The 16835-nt window shown below is 43.8% G+C and overlaps 1 protein-coding gene and 1 long non-coding RNA gene across 8 annotated transcripts in view; one reads left to right on the top strand and one right to left on the bottom strand.

Moving 5' to 3' along the window:
- Positions 1-4311, bottom strand: part of MPP7 (MAGUK p55 scaffold protein 7) — a 144987-nt gene extending 140676 nt beyond the window's left edge. For 2 of the 5 annotated variants that reach the window (XM_048951976.1, XM_048951975.1), the window contains exon 1: positions 4189-4302. The gene's annotated coding sequence lies outside the window, so the exon portion shown is untranslated. Of the gene's footprint in view, positions 1-4188 lie in introns of all 5 variants that reach the window. The other 3 variants (XM_048951974.1, XM_048951977.1, XM_048951979.1) reach the window with 3 other exon arrangements.
- A 150-nt stretch (positions 4312-4461) lies between these two features.
- Positions 4462-16835, top strand: part of LOC125696416 (uncharacterized) — a 32627-nt gene continuing 20253 nt past the window's right edge. Inside the window, exons 1-3 of one of the 3 annotated variants that reach the window (XR_007378341.1) lie at positions 4513-4628; positions 4933-5004; positions 15410-15534. This is a non-coding gene — a long non-coding RNA (uncharacterized LOC125696416). Of the gene's footprint in view, positions 4629-4932; positions 5005-15409; positions 15535-16835 lie in introns of all 3 variants that reach the window. The other 2 variants (XR_007378339.1, XR_007378340.1) reach the window with 2 other exon arrangements.

Below are 16835 nucleotides of genomic sequence, written 5' to 3'. Positions count from 1 at the left end.
CTGTTGGGTCTTTGGTCAAGCATTAGAACAGGCTGCCCAGGGAGGCGGTGGGATCACCATCCCTGGAACTGTTTCAGAACCATGGTAATGTGGCACTTGGGACATGGCAAGTGGGCACAGTGGGGGCAGGCTGGGCTCAGAGGACTCAGAGAGCTTCTCAAACCTTAACAATTCCATGAGTAGACATGATGGGTTGACAGTTGGACTAGATAAACTGAGAGGTCTTTTCCAACCTTAGTGATTCTATGACTCTATGATTTCATAACATACTTTCAGAAGGCACTGTTCAGCTTTTTATCCAGGCTGGATTTTAGCCTGACTTGTGATTTCATTTAAGCTCTCCAAGAATGGGAATTGAAGGAGCATCTTAGCCCTCACAACTGAATAGAAAAGTGACAAAACCAAGACAGTGGCGACAGTAACATGTAATCCCAAAATATTAAATATATTTAAACCCTCTCATAGTAGCTACTCATCATTTCTCCATAGCTAGCAATGGCAAGATTGCTACACTTGATTCACAACATACACAGCTAAGTCATTTTCAGGACAGAAGCTGTGGTCCCCAAAACTAGTCTGCTTAATGCTATTGCTCAAGAACACCCTTCTGAAGAGGGGAGGGAAAATTCAAGTCATATTCCTTGCTAGCTATGCATAAAGAATATTGATACTCTTCAAAAACACCCAAGAAAAGTTTTGTGCATCTTCAGACGAGCTTCTTTTTACTTTCTGCTGGTTCTCCTCTAAAAGTAAGACTGCTAACTGAAGTAAAGAGCACGTCAAAGTACCACTTAAACTTGGAAACTCACTAAAAGAACTTCACTGAATGCGTGGTGATCTTCCAAAGGTCCTGGAAAACCGACAAGCAGAGCCAGGGCTCTCAGAGGTGCCACACAGCCAGCGAGGTGTGGCACAGAGCAAGTGGGCTGAGCTGTCCGGGAATGTTAAGGATACTGCACCGCGAGGCTAATTTGACATGCATTAAGTAAGGCTCGTTCCCTCCTGCTGTACTTAGTACTACTACCTGGCAAGGAAATCCAAGGTGTGACATCATTTATGATATAAATACTCAGGATCCTCTGCAAGCAAGTGTCAATTTATTGTGTCATATATTTCTAAGACTAAAATTAGGAAGGGACAAGTGAATACACCACATCTTTTCCTTAATGAGCTATGTATAGCAGCAACCAGGATGAGAACTTCCCAGGAGATGGGGCAGGAAGAACACACACACCGCAGGCTGGGATTAAGCTGTATTAGCACAACTAAGTGGAAAGCTTTTGGGACTCCCATGTGTAATTCACCTTGCGCTAGGTGGTAAAAATTGCTTCAGTCACTACAACAGCCTTCAAAGAGGTACACCAGGAGACAAGTAACAGAAGTCTCGCTAGCAGCAAGACTGGATTTCTTCCTGCTTTTACTTATTACCATAGCAAGTTCTGAAATGCAGCTCAGAAAGCAAATGGTATCCTGGGCTCCAAGAGAAGAGGGGTGGCCAGCAGGGACAAGGAGGTGATTGTCCCTCTCTACTCCGCTCTTGTGAGGCCCCATCTGGAGTTCTGTGTCCAGGTCTGGAGCCCCCAGTACAAGAAAGACAGGGAGCTGTTGGAGAGGGTCCAGAGGAGAGCCACAGAGATTATCAAAGGGCTGGAGCACCTCCCCTACGAAGACAGGCTGAGGGAGCTGGGCTTGTTCAGCCTGGAAAAAAGAAGGCTGTGGGGTGCCCTCATTGCAGCCTTTCAATACCTAAAGAGAGACTAAAAACAGGAGGGGAATCAACTCTTTGAAAGGGTTGATAACAGCAGGACAAGGGGAAATGGTTTTAAGTTGAGGGAAGGGAGATTTAGATTGGATGTCAGGGGGAAGTTCTTTACAGAGAGAGTGGTGAGGTGCTGGAACAGGCTGCCCAAAGAAGTTGTGGAGGTGTTTAAGGCCAGACTGCATGGGGCCCTGGGCAGCCTGGTTTAGTATTAAATGGGGAGGTTGGCGGCCCTGCCTGCAGCAAGGATATCGGAGATTCATGATCCTTGAGGTCCCTTCCAATTCGGGCCATTCTTTGATTCTGTGATTCTGTGAAATAACCCTTACATGGAGGAACCAGGTTAGACAGAAAGGTGCTACTGAACTACTTTTCTTATGGTCCTTCTGCTCCCTTCCATATGTTACAGCTAAATAAAAGGCTCAAGTACGCCTGGCTGTTTGCTGCATAAGGAGAATTCATCACAGGAAAGCACAATCAAAGCTTCACTTCTAGTCAAAGGCAGTGCTGCAACATCCTAAGAACAGATGGGAGTTCCAGCAGTTTCCACCAGCATCTTTCTGAGAACCACAGCGCTCCCACCACACACTCAGGAGAGGGCTGGCACTTTGAGACATGTTTGTGACTGCTTTCTATCAGGAGCTGGGGAGCTCTGTCAATTTTAATGAAGGTACAAATAAGCACTGAAAGCAATAGTATGTTAATCTGCTTTCTCTGCACCTGGTTCTGATTTTACATTGTGCTCTTACAAACCTACAGCGCTGCACCTGCCTAATATGAAAGCTAAATTCCAAATTGGGTGTTACAGCACAGAAGACATTTTACTGTGCACACAAACGCCACACCAGCCCAGAAGCAGTGCTCATGCAACACAGCCTCCTGCCTCTGATAAAGACTGCTGATAGATGCCTGAGGAAGAGAACAAGAACCGAGTAAACACAGAGCAATGTTTCCTCAATGTTCTCTGCCACCTGACAGCAATAAGCACCTCTGGGACTACCTCTGTCCCCATTTACGTGTACACATGTAAGCAGAGAGATGGTCAAATCCAAAACGACTCTAGTCCAAGCCCATTTAGATCTACCTTTTGCCATTTAGGTTGCCGCTTTACTCTTTGTCATTCTGATGAATAAACATGCACAGCTGAAACTGCCGTGTCCCTTTCATTCATTCTCTGCTCTAAGAGATTAAATTCTAAAACCTAAATTAACCGTTGCTTTAAGACCGCTTTTAGAAACTGCATGTAATCACCCGTTCTGAATACAAAAAGACTTACTGAATCCAACAGTGACATTTACCAAAATCCTAACATTAATTCTAAGCGAGATCAGAGATTTAATCATCCACATCAGTGAAAGTATTGTTTATTCTAATTAAGTGAAAATCGAAGCTGTAAATTAAGCCAGATATTCTATAAATACGGCATAGACATAATCACCCCTGCATTAAAAGGTCGTGAAGGATGATACTAATACCTCATACCAAAACTCTAACGGCTACATTTTAAAACAGACATCTACAAAAAGCACTTTTAACAAGGAACATTGGCTACAAGCAGCTCTCCTTGAAACCAGAATCTCCATCTAGGGGTGCCTGAAATAAGAACTCTGAACCTCACTGAAAACTGTAGAAAGGAGATGCTGAAATTCAGTGCTGGAGATCTCCGTGAGGTTGAAGGACGCCCGCCCCAAAAGCCCCTGAAGTTACCGCACACCACGTTCTGCAGGAGGGAAAGGCAAAGATGAACAGGGCTGTTTAGGAAACCAAACCGGACAAAGCTCTGGAGGTGCGGGAAGGGGTTTGACTGCTATGCCACGGGCTGAGCAGCAGCGCAGCCCGGACCATAGCGGGGAGCACAGCGCTCCGAGTGCCGCCGCATCCAGGCTCGTTTCTGCCGCTCACGTGCAACTCGTCCAATTCATAATGCTATTTACGGATGTTTTTAAGGCTCGCTCAACGCAGATTAAGCGTGAGCATTAACAAACCAACGAGCGGCCGGCTCCACGCCCGAGTTAGGCTATTCTCAACCGATCTACGAGCACACCTCGCGTCACCGACAGCCGCGAATTAAAATTTACGGCTCTGCGAGCCGGGTTGCGCGCCCGCCGTCCCCTCACGTCCGCTCACATCCATTACTTCCCGGGACGAGCTCGCACCGCCCTGAAGGGCTCCGGGAGCCGGGCAGAGCGACTCAGCCCTCCCCGCGGCCCCGGCCCCGGGAGCGCCGCGGGGCTCCGCTCCCGGACGGGGGGCGGCGAGGCCGGCCGCCTCCCTAGGGGGGCGGGGGCCATCTTGGAACCCGCGGGGGGGCCGCGCCCCCGGCCCGCCTCACCCCGGCGCCTCCTCGGTCGCCCCCCGCCCCGCACCTGCCTCGGCGCACCCGGTGTCGCGTCCCGTTCGCCTCGCCCGGCGGAGGCGGCGGCTCCTACCTGCGGCTGGGTCTCCCGGGTGGCGGCGAACGCGCCCCAGCCTCCGTCTAGGAGAGGAGCCGCGCGCCCCGGCTCCGCATCGCCTCTGCCGCCGCGCTGGGCCGGGCCGGGCCACGCTGGGCCCCGCCTCGAGGGGTGGAGCTCCGCGGGAGCGCGCGGATACCAACGACCGCTTCGCCAGAACACGGCTCCGGCCCTCGCCCCGGGCCCCGGGCAGCCTCGCGTCCTATTGGCTGCAGGAGGGAGAACGGCGCGGGGCGGAGCGCTGATTGGTCGCCGGGCGGGGCTGCGACCCGCCCCTCGGGGGTCCCGTGATGCCAGGTGGACGCGGCTCGTGTCCTGCGGGCGCTGAGGCGGCTCTGGCGACGCGGGGTCGTCGTGCTGATCGGGACGGTTTTCGCTCCTCTGTGCTTGGCGGAGTTTTTCTGCGTTGCCCTCAGGTGGGATTTGGGCTGATGAATGTGACTGTAACGAAAGTCCACTGAGATGCGTCGGTGTTTCACGAAGGCTCTTAATTTCTTCTAACTTCCTCTCCTTTTGGGGGCACATCTTCCCTCAGCAGGCACGCCTCGGTGCATGCCGTACTGCAGCTAATCGCGCTCACCCTCTAGCACTTGTTTCTGTTCGATATAACACGAGGGTTTGGGGCACTGCAGAACTGCATGGTTTCATTGAGTTGCCGTTTGTTTTTAGTTTATATCGGCAAATCATTAACAACTACTTCCTTCTTGTTTGTATCTTCAGAGTCTGGGGACGAGATCCCTCCTCCATCAGCACCTGAAGTATTTCTGAAAGGAAACCGGTTGAACGTGTGAGGTTAGTTTTGTAATAAGTTATTCTCAAAGGCAGTAGAGTAATTGCAATGGCAAGAAGTGCCAGACACCTCAAAATACAGCCCTGTTTCAGGATAAATCTGCAGAATTTTGCATTGTTCAAGGTCGTACTTTAAATGTTCATCTTGTCTTCCTTTAAATATTTCACAAGATTGAATGTGTGCCACACTAATAACTTTTTTCTTTAGTGTCGGGTACCCCCCAAGTACTTTTTTTCATATCTTGAGACATAACCACATTTGGAAAGTTAATTAAAAAAAAAATTAAAAAAACTTCTGAGTTCTGACACTTTATATGCAAACATTTAGTTGAGGCCAAGTTGTTGGAAGAGAAAGTTAATTCCTAGGAATTAAAGTGCTGACAGATACTAAGCAACAAAACTCCAAAACAAGGCTTCTAGCCAGAAAGATGATTTGCCGTCGTACCATCCAAGAATTACCCTTCTTTTCCTCTTATAGTGTTTGGCAAGAGTAAGTTGAGCCCTCCGCTTTGAAAAAGAACCTATTCTTCACAAACCCAAAACAATGCAACTCCTGCAAACTGACCACTCCCATTTGATTGCTAAACAGATGAAGCTGAAGTGGGTGAATATCTTCCCACAGTTCAGTGCTCTTTACAAACCCAGGGAGGTGACGTTCTCCATCACAACTTCAGTTAAGAACTAAGCATCCCGACATCATTAAATCAGTCCAAAGTCTGAAAGTCTAAGAGCCAGACCTGCAGAAGACAGGGAGTTAAAATCAAGGAGGTTAGGTGCTGATGTTCCTTTGATTATTCTCCTAGGGCTTCCTCTGGTGGAAAAGGACAAGAGGAAATAAGACATTAGGGAAGCTAATAATAAAAGACAGTAGTGCCCAAAACACTTTAAACGTGACTGATTTGGCTAACAAGGTAAGACATCTGCAAAAGTAACCTCCTACATCTCTCATGGAGGAATACAACCACAGAAAGACGTCCCAGGTGGTACCATGTCTGCAGACCACTCCAGGGCCCACAGTCCTTCTGGTGGTCTCCAAAGAGCCAAAAACAGGCTGTTGGCCCCGCTCTTTAAAGTTGCTAAGTGTTGTCTTAAGGTAGCTAAAACATATTAAATACTTTCCTAAAATTATTTTTCCATGTCTTTGTGCTGTATCTGGCACAAAGATGTTTTATGATTATTAATGGGAAGTGAAACTAAGAGTTCCTCTACAAAATGTGGCCAAAACTCCTGGGAGGGTTTTGAGAACTCCTGCTTTAAATGCATTTAGTTGTGAGTGTATAGAGTGCTGTGTTCTTCACCTCCTGACACTGATGCTTTTACTGTGCATAGCTGAGATTCTTGCATAATTTAAGAGAATCATCTCAGGTGTCTCCCACTCTGTTCAGAGCACTCTGCTGTGTTCCAGATTTTGGCACAGAGCTTGTATCACATTACATTTGAGAGGAGTTTACCAGCAATGCTTGTTTAGAGAATTTTCTAGAAAATAGGTTTTTTTTAAAACACATATATTTGAATGGCTCCCTGAATCTGTAAATGACAGCAGCCTGGAGTCAACTGTTTTAGTGCCTTGGATTTAGTCTGACAAAGTATAATCAGCATTATTTATGCTTCCGTCTCAAATTGCAGCACTATTGGAGCAAGTTGAATAAGTCCTTATCATCCTTTTTTTTTTTTTTTTTTTTCACCTGATACACTGAAAATGCTTGCTGCGTTTTTGTGTTAGTGCTTCACCTTCATGGTATTCAGACAGGTTTGCCTTGCATGAAAGACCTACTGGGAGGAACTGGAACCAGCAAAAATCATTGCAAGATGAGGATGCTGGAAAACATGTAGAAACAGAACTTATTAAAAATTGATTTGGTTTTCTCACACTTTTTCATACTGTAATTGCAAAACCTTCTGAAATTTGCTGTTAAGCAGAACTCTGAAGTCTATCTAGGTGCAGTAAATGAATTATGCAAATTATTTTATTGGGAGAACATGCACGTTCACATGTACACATTATTTGCTTTACAGCTGTGGTTAAATTCTTACTTGTAAAAACAAGAGTTCTCTAGAGAATCCAAATTTCCTTCTCTGATATGGTATAAATCTGTCATGTTTATGTAGGGCATATGGATCTTGAACAGATCAATATGAATAAATACAAAAACGTGCTAACCAGTGTTTTTAGTTGTTTTAGGTTTGTTTCCTAAGGAAACAGGGCTCTGATATTTTGATGTTCATGAACAATTTTTCTATGAGTTCTCCATAGCAATCTGAATCTTTTTCTAGATACCTTACGGTAATTATAACCTTTTCCTTTCATTATAAAAAAAGTCAAGCTGTGTCAGCTCTGTCCAGTCTGTCCTTCCTCTTGTAAACTTCTGCTGCTTCAGAGTTCTGAGGAATTTTTGTGAGATCACCTTCCTGATTTTCTGGTGCGTGCGTATTTCTCTTCAGCAGAATCCAGCTGCCATAAAGGTCCGTATGTGAGGCAAACACCCGCCTTCAGGACTTACCATTCTAATTTCTTCATGTTGAACGAGCTTGTTGTGGCCGTTTTTGCTATGCATAATTTACTCTGAATATGCATACAGTTTTGATAAGTGACCAAAGTCAGCTTTTGTCCTTTCACCAAATATCTCATTCATCTTTCTCAGGCTTATGGTTTTCCTTACTGCAGACCATTTTGATATTCCGCCATTCATGCCACCAGCTTCTCATTTATGAAGGAGAAGCTAAATAAAGTAAGCTGAGCAGAAATTAAGCAGTTTGCTTCATGCATATTCCAAGTTTGAATCCTGTCTTTAGACTGATACTTCACATTCTGTTTTACTTTGAACACATTCCTGTATGTTTTCCCATAATCTTGCTTCAAAGACAAGCTGTTCTTGTCTTTGCTCTTCCATCCAAATGCATGCTACTGATGTGTGTTTATAAATATGTGTGTGAATATATATATTTACTATGTGTGTATGTATATAAACTTGCCTAGTCATCAGGCTATAGTCCATTTTGGTGAATTTTGAAATACATCCATTATTGCTACTCCACCCAACTTGAGAAGTTATTCTGGGGCTTTCTCAGACTTGGAATTTTCCTGTTTTGAACTGTTAATTATTTTAATTATGAATATTATCTAAGATTTTAATGAAGCTTTATCTGTATAACCCATATCATTTAACTGTCCCTTATACTGTTCCTAATGGTACGATCAGTATCTGACCATGCCTTGCTTTTCTTATTGGAATCTTTCAAGTTAATCATTTATTAATTCTGGTTTGCAGTTAAAACACTTTCATTCCTGGCATGCAGATCAAACATCTCAGAGTTTTACTGTCACCTCCTGACCTCTGGCACACCTACTGATGTATTTTTTTAATCTTGTTTACTGGTTTAGATTTGCCTAAATAAGTTTCTTACCACCACCAAACTTGGTTGGACACTGCTGGACCAAAGCTAGGCATGTCCTATATACATCTTAATAGTCATATTATATTTTAATGCAGTGCTTGGAGAGGAGAAAAACTTATTCAGTTGAGACTTAGCAATGCAAAAATGTTTGTTCTGCTTCTAAACAAAGGAGTATTTCTGTGTTAAACACTGATATTGCATTCCTTTTAAGACAACTTTAGAATGTATGGTGGAGTTGTGAAAGAATTAAGAACATAATGAATGCAAATTGGACTTGATGGTCTTTACGGTCTTTTCCAACCTGAGCAATTCAGTTCTATGAAGTTAAGCATGTATCATCCCTAATTAGGAATGCACTTTATTTTGCTGAAATCCTGGGAGGATTAACTGTTTGCTTCACTAGACAGTTACAACATCCCTGCTTTCTTTATCCTTCCTAGCAGTAACAGAAAACTATTGGCTGCTATTAATGAATTAGGATGTGTCTGCAAGCCAAGAGTGTGCAGTTTCATGAGTGTGGTCCTGCATGTGTATTTTAGTCTTCCCCTCATAGTATGAAGAGAATGCTGATGCCGAGAGATCAACATCAGAAGCTAGTGACAGACACAAGTATGAAAAAAAGTATATATATGTATATATATGGTTTGATAAGCAGCCATCATTTCATTTTCTACCTAGTTGCCTGATCTCATTTCCTTATATTTTTGCCTCTAAACTGATCTCATTTCCCTGTATTTTCTCCCCCTAAGTGGGATGTAATCCCTCCCGTCTTGCAGCCTGGAGGCAGGGTGCAGAACACCTGTCCAAACAGAGCTAAGGCAATGAGCACAAACTTCTGCTCCCTTCCCTTTGGGCAGTGAGTGGCTATACAGTGGAAAGCAGATCTCCCTTTGGCATTACTTTAAGTTATCATCATATTCAGTTAACAGTATTCTGAGTGTTACCTGGAGGGGATGCATTATAGAAGAGGCAACTGCTCAGGTAGAGACAGGCCACCAAGAATAACAGGAAAAATACAGCTATAATCTCAGAAAATCACATCACCTAATATACAAGAGGGAGGCAGATAAATCTTTTTTTTTTTTTTCACAAATTAGGGCACAATTATAGTGTGTTAAGAAATTAAAACAACTCTACTAAATCAGTGATCTTATTCTAACAGGAAAATTGAGTAACCAATGCTGAGCGCCTGGAGATGTTACACAGGAAGGCTGTTTGCTTTGGAGATAACTTGGTCCTCCCATTTCACAAACATTATATAAGTGGCTGACAGTGGGGTATATCATAACTGAGAAGATGAAGATGGTAGTCCAGAACAGGCAGAAGTTACCATCTCTGGGATGTCTCCCTAATTACATGAAGCTATAGCACAGTGTGGCTGCTGTACAATATGCACCACTGGCACTTGTGCATGTTGTGCATAGTGAGAGGTTATCTCTGGGCTGAAAAATGAGCACCTCCTACTGGAAGATGCTCATTATCAATCTAGCTGCTATCAGCTGTTACAAAGCATCCTCATTCTCCAGAAAATTCTTAAACTAGTATTTCCTTCATGACCTAACAAGATATACACTTTCCTTGTATACTTAGCCAGGAGTAATCAACCTACCTTTAAAATCAGGACTGCACCTAGCTATGCTGCACTTAGTCTGTACTAAAAGGCCAAAAGAGCATGAGCTGAAGAGCTTCCTGATACATGCCAGATGCCTTAGCAGCAGCTCTTGTGCCCTTGCTTGGACATGGATGATTCACACACAGGCAAATGCCTCGTAGGCATTAGCAAGACAGTCTCAAATTTACCTCTTCCTAACTACAAGCAAAGATGCTTTGAGCTCAGGCTGCAGCAGAGCTAACATCCAGGATTGTGTAGATCTGCTGCCAGGTGAAACAGCCACTGCTCCTCAGATTTCCCAAAGCAGCAGGTGCTGCTGTGCTCCAGCAAAAGCTTCTGCCTTGCAGGTGCTGCTGGTCTCTCCTGAGCTGCCAGGACCGGCAGAAATATGGCCCACTGTCAGAGCAGAGCTGGTGAGCACACTTCCTTGTGCTCCTGTCAGGGCTGCTGTAGGAGTTCAACTTGCTGTAGCAGGAAGGTCACTGCCATTGTAACAACACTAAGAAAAAGGCAAGTGGCTGCATTTCAGAGCTGTAATTTTGTCTTAATCCTTCCAGGTCAACATTTTCACCACTCTGGACTGGGTAACAAACACACTGTGGTTCTTCAGTTTCTATTTTCGGTTAGCTCAGCCCAGTGAATTGTAAGCAGGCTGGCTGTGCTCGCTGCCTGCCAGCACAAGCCAGCCAATCTAGTGCAAAATCTCATTACCAGTCTTTTATTTTCAACTCAGTTAAACTCTGTTACCTCTCAGGTCTGCCAAAGTGCTTTTCTGCCTCTGTAGAGGAACAGTCTTTTCCTCCTGGAAAGCACTCATATCCCATTCTGTTCTTTTTTGTGCATGTACGTGCACATCCAAGGGAGGGGTGGGAGGAAGGAGCAGCTCCCCTAAGAGACAAGCATCCATTTCTCTCCCTAAGCTGGAAACCTATTTAAATCTGCTTGCTGGGAATCAGCCCTTCAGCCACTTCCCAAGGCCCTATGAGCAGGGTGAGCAGCTCTGCTGAGGCTTTAAAGGGCCTGGGCAGCCCCTTGCTCAAGTCTTAACATTCCCCACCCTGGAACCAGCTGCCAGCCAGCTGTGCCAGGCTACGCCAATGTGGGCTGCAGGCATCTGTGCTGACGGTCTGCACTGTGCGGGTGTTGTGCTTCTTTGTGGAAATGAGTAGCCAAAGCATCGTGGCACTTCTGAAGCCAAATATAGGATGAGTAGATTGTTTTCAACAGGAAAAAGATGAATGAAATGTTTAATGGAAAAAAAATTTGCTTTCAAATTAAGCAAAGGAAGATTTTGTCGGATGCTTTTTTAATTCTTGAAAATCTACTCTAATTTGGTCAACTTCTAGGGTATTTCAGTTCTCAGTTTACAGAGACACTTGATACTGCTTAAAGGTTAAGAATGTCCCAGAGCAAACTCATCCCTCTTGCAACTTCAGTCCTGTTTGTGCATCATTCCCACGGTTCAGTAAGTCTCTGTCCCTTACCTAGGCATGCACTCTCCTTACAAAGCCACCACACACACTGCAGCCTGGGATGATGTGATGAGGACAGAATTTCCCAGTGATGGCTGTTTCCAGCTGCTACGCGTGTAGCTGGAGCCAAGCAATAGACTGAGAACATGGATGCTGCCATGCACTCCCAGTGACCTCCCTGCTGGCATCTAGGCAATAGGAAGGAAGGAGGAGACTGTCCCATTCAGAGGCAAAAGAACAAGAGTCAGATCTAAGGAATGTAAGAGTGCAGGAAGCAGGAGAATGTGAGATGAAAACTGGGACCTGTGCATATGTTCCAGGGTGGCTCATCCAGATTTTGCAGTGCAATCTTTCCTTGTTCAGTGTATGCAATTGGGAATCAGGATGCTGGATGCAATCTGATGCTAGGTAAAAGCATAGAGGTTTTGGTAGCTGTATGCCTCTTTATTGATTTTAATCTACCAATAATAATAATAATGGCAAGATAAATGTGGCAAAATCTGCTGTGGATGAAATTTTTACAGGCGGCAGCATTCACCACATGACTAGCAGAAAATTGTTATTACACCTAGCACTGCCTTCCTGGCTGGACTCATGTTCTTATTTTGGAAATAGTTCCTGATCTTTCTCCTCTGACCAATGAGTAGGACCACGCCTGTGAGTGCTCAAGCCAGGCTGATCCTCTTACTCCAGATTGCATTTAACAAAAACTCCAGCTGGTTCCAGGCTTTGTGTGTGTGGAAGCATGTTAGCCAGCACAGACTTTAGCATACCTGGTGCTGGTTTTAGAATCACAGAATCCTAAAATGGCTTGAGTTGAAAGGGAGCTTAAACATCATCTGGTTCCAAGTTCCTGCTGTGGACAGGGACACCTCCCACCAGACCAAGTTGCCCAGGGCCCCGTGGGCAGGAAAGCATCTTACCTCTGTCTGCAGTGACCTACCACTATTTGGGTTCTTGCCAGTCTTTCAGTAGTTACTGTCATTCAAGATCGACCAGGTACTATCAGCATTTAGAATCTCTTTCATGTAGTGCTTTGAGAATTGTAAATACATTCAGTATGGCTGGTGCTAGCGCAGTGCTGTGGGAATCACTCTTCTGCAGCTCCAGGGCTGGACTGGATGCCTACAGCCCCATGAAAACATGTATTGCACAGTTACACCTCAGTTGCCTGTGGTATTCCCTGAGGTGTACCAGCAGGCTGGCAGGTTGCACCATGTGTTACTCCAAAGTGTGGTCAGCTACACATTTCCCCTTCTCTTGATAGTCAGTTTTTAACATACTTAATAAATGTCATCGTGCTGATGTTTCATTCTGTATGGCAAAACATCACCCACAGAGGCGTGCCAGGATTGGAGCCTGTCCTGCTCAGGGCCCATATGACTGCAGCTCACAGCACTGGACAGGGCAAAGAAAAACTCTTCCACCTCTATCTGCCTTCTGCAGCTTCTGTCATATCCTGGGAATCCAGCTGTGCAGCACAAAGTGAGTGTAAAGATGGACAGGTGGTGCTGGCATTTTTCTTTCAGTTTCTGTAGCGATTACAGCATTATATCATCAAATGTGCATACTAAACTAGATTAAAAGCACCACTTGATTTCAGTGTGTGGTTCCTAGGACCTCTTTTTAGTCAGTGGTTAACCTAGGGTTATGCATCCCTTGTATACTCAAAGAACAGTGCCTGCACACCTCAGTCACAGCCATCTGAGGCTGTCTGCAAACCAAATCCTGGGTTACTGAGTTGGCACCAAGATGAGGGATGTGAAATCAGAGACTAACATTAAGCACTCCTCTCATAGAACAGTCCAGCAGAAGCAAAGCAGACTGCAGTTCTCCAGGAATGGCACCCTGTTATCCTATTTGTAAAACAATCCTGTTTCTCCATGCAGTTCCCTGTATCATCCACTATTAATTTCCCAATTTCAGGAACAAGGACAAGGGTCTGGCAGGCAGCAGATTCTTTTGGTTCAGAAACTGATTCATACTCACAGCACAACTGAAAAGTCAGTATGCAATTTTGTAAGTAAAAACTACACTAAAATTTAAAATTACAAAATTAGCTTTCCCAAGTTTTAATGATTGACTGTGCAACATTAATAGTGTTGCTTGAATGCATTTTTTTCTGACTGCAGATAAGTTGATGTGCTCTACTTGTTTGGCAGCTCACATTCTTTCTCTTTCCAGTGGGTGCTGAGAAAAAATTATGGGAGACAAAATTGAAAGGTTGTGCTAATTTGAACCAGTCCACACAGGCAGCTGGAACACACATTGCTGCTTCCATTTAGAATGGGAAAGGCAAACAAAAGGGTTAAAGGACATTGGTGTAGCGAAGGTCCTTGAAGCAGCCATGGTGGGATAAACATAAGACTACACCTAAGCTGTTTCATGAGATTATAGTCCCTCTACATAAGACTCATGTGTTAGTAAAATATTGCCTGGTTTTATAAAAAGTTAATTAAAAGTAGATCTAAAATAAGCTGACTTGACTTTTCTTCACCCAGATAAGCCATGTGTAATCTGGTGATGCCAGGTCTGGTGTTGCAGCAAATGGTGGTTCTTCTCACAGGGCAGATGAGAGGAGCTGGAGCTGCCTGCTCGCAGGCAGTCTGTGCTGTGCACTCAGCTGCACTCTGCATGCAGGCAGTGTCAGTGTGTGCAGTTGGCCTTCAGTGCATTCTGCTTAAAGCAGAGCCTCATGGAGCTGCTGCTTCTTGCAGTGATGGGGGGAGCTCCATCTCCAATCTAGGGCCACACACAGCACGACCTATAACTCAGCATTACAGGGTGGACAAATGGCATGCAGAGACACTGCAGAAAACTAGTGGACGAGGTATGCTGCTTTCTAAACCTGTTTTCTTTTCTAGACACTGGCAAAGGCTAATGAAAAAAACTCTTCTATAAAAACAAAAACATCTTGTGTGTGTTTTGTAATGCTTTTCCCTTCCAAATCAGGTTGGCAGTGTCTCTTTAATGTGCAGCACTGTGAACTTAAAAGAAATCTCATTATCAGCCTTCCTAGCCTTAAGCACTTCAAGTATTCCATGGTTGCTGCCTTGCAGATGCTACAGTTAAGGTGCTGGGTGGTGGGGTTTTGTTTGCATTCCCTTAAGCCCTTTTCTTGTTTTCATGTGTAGCTATAAATATCTTATCCCTGAGTAGACATGAAAGTAATCCTATAGACATTAATTAGATTCTGTGTGATTTGTTTTTCAAATTCTGGAGTCACAAAGCACAAGTTTTAATTACCCATTTTTGTTTGGGGACTAGAACTTTCAGACATATATCAACACGATCAGAAATATGTAAAAATTCTTCTCCAAAATTCTTGTATTCTTTCCCCCAGCCAATTTTTAATAAGTAAGGAAGCATTTGTGCCTCAATCAAAAAGCTGTGCACCCCTGAGTAAAAGTTCCAGTTCCTGTGCTGTGGGTCTCAGCACTGTGCATCTATCAGGTTTTGTTCACAGAGATCCTCAAGATAGAAATCAAAAACTTAAAAGTATAGTTCATTTCAGTTCACTTTTTAAACTTTGGAATTAAAGACAGAGCTTAATCCCAGAGCAGCCATATCCACCCAGCTGGGTAAGTAACCACTTTCTTTATCCTTCCCTCTAAATGTTGGTACAGCAAAACCGTATCACCTCATTTAAACTAATCCAGCTAATATTACATGCTTATATTATATATTCAGACATGAACAAACATTTTTGCAAAATTCAAGCAACTGGCTTCAGACTGATGACCAGTGCAATATTTTGGGTAGGTAGCTTTCATCAAAGTAGAAACTAGTAATGATCCATTGGTGTCAGACAGCTAGAAATTGCTGAAAGGCACCATTTTCAGACAGGGTCTACTGCAGCTAGGATTCAAGGGTTGCCTTAATTTGGATTTCAAACCTACCTCTTGCATCTCCACTCCCCTCATCACAGAAAAAATCACTGCAGATCAAGGGCTGCTGGTAACCAGATCACAGGTCTGGAGGTTGCACAGGGATGGGATGACACCACTGGGAGAGCTGAGAGATGGAAGTGGCTTTTTGCAGAGGCTGCTGAAGGTATCCTAATGACTGTGATGTGCTTGTGTTAACCAAGTTCCATTTTTTCAAAATATCCAAAGTATTCTCAGGTTTTCTAGTATCTGGTTTCTTTCTTGTTGCCTTTCTTCTTTTTTTCCTTCTTTTTCTCTTTTCCTTTCCTTTTCCTTTTCCTTTTTTTTTTTTTTCCTAGTTACCAAGGAATCTTGGCTTATGTGTCTGTGTACATTCACAGTAATTCTTGGATTTGTTAGCAAGTTTCTATCAATCAGCTGAGTGAGGTCTCAAAGATAGGCTTGAATTTACTCAAAGCTAAGTTTTATTTCATGAAATTACAAAGCTGATAAAAGAAAGCAACCAAAACTGGTGGCTCCACACCAAAAGGCTATAAGAGCTCAGCTATTATTAGTGATCAGAGAATCTGTTTGCAGGAGCAACATCTCTCAGCACCTACACAGTAAAGCTTCCACTAGAGTTCTGCATGGATGGAAACCCATTATAATGGGCAGTTCATACAGATCCTTGGTTTACAGATTGTTGTACGGTGACCATTTATTTGTCCAGTGTAGAAGCAGAGACAGACCATTAAATATGATGAATGCCTCCTTTCCTTTCTGTTTTGTGCCATCCCAAGTTTCCCCAAGCAGCACCCCTCAGATTTCATTCCTGCCTCCTTATTTACTGCCAGAAATTAACAGAATCTGATTTAGATTTCACATATAAGGCATCCAAATCAACAATTCAACTGCCCCCATACCTTCTCTCCTAAATACATACTGTGAAAAGCCTGTCCTGTGGTCAAATGCTATTTTAATTGGTTTCTGCATTCACCCAAGGCTGTCTGTTTCATTCACACTTGCTGTCATTGCCTTTTCCAGCCCTATTCTTACCAGGTACATGATTATCTGAACCCTATGAACCAATCCTAAGACCAGGAATAGATATTCTTATATTCTTACCTTAAATTTACAGTTCTGTTTCTCATAAATATTCTCAAACTGCTTGCTTTTTGAAGCTTTATGACTTTATAGAAGCATAACTCTGGATTGTGACAAATATCTTTGGAGTATTTCTATTAGCAATATTTTGCTGTTATAAGTTACTACTATTAAACATTCTGGACTGCCAAATTTTATGGATAAATGTGAAGAAAGAACCTCAACCTATCATAGTAGTCTTGGTGAACACCCTACCAATTATTCACTCTAAAGCTACGCTAGTGATCAGAGAATAAACTGCTGGGCTCAGAGAAAGGTCAGGCAGTCAGTCAGTGCATATAACACTCGCCGTGCTTCTCTTCAGTTTCTCATTTTGCAGAGGAT

Source organism: Lagopus muta, chromosome 7 (assembly GCF_023343835.1).
Source record: "Lagopus muta isolate bLagMut1 chromosome 7, bLagMut1 primary, whole genome shotgun sequence".
NCBI lineage: Eukaryota > Metazoa > Chordata > Aves > Galliformes > Phasianidae > Lagopus > Lagopus muta.
The sequence above is the reverse complement of the archived record's forward strand: the minus strand, read 5'-3'. Positions and strand labels throughout refer to the sequence as shown.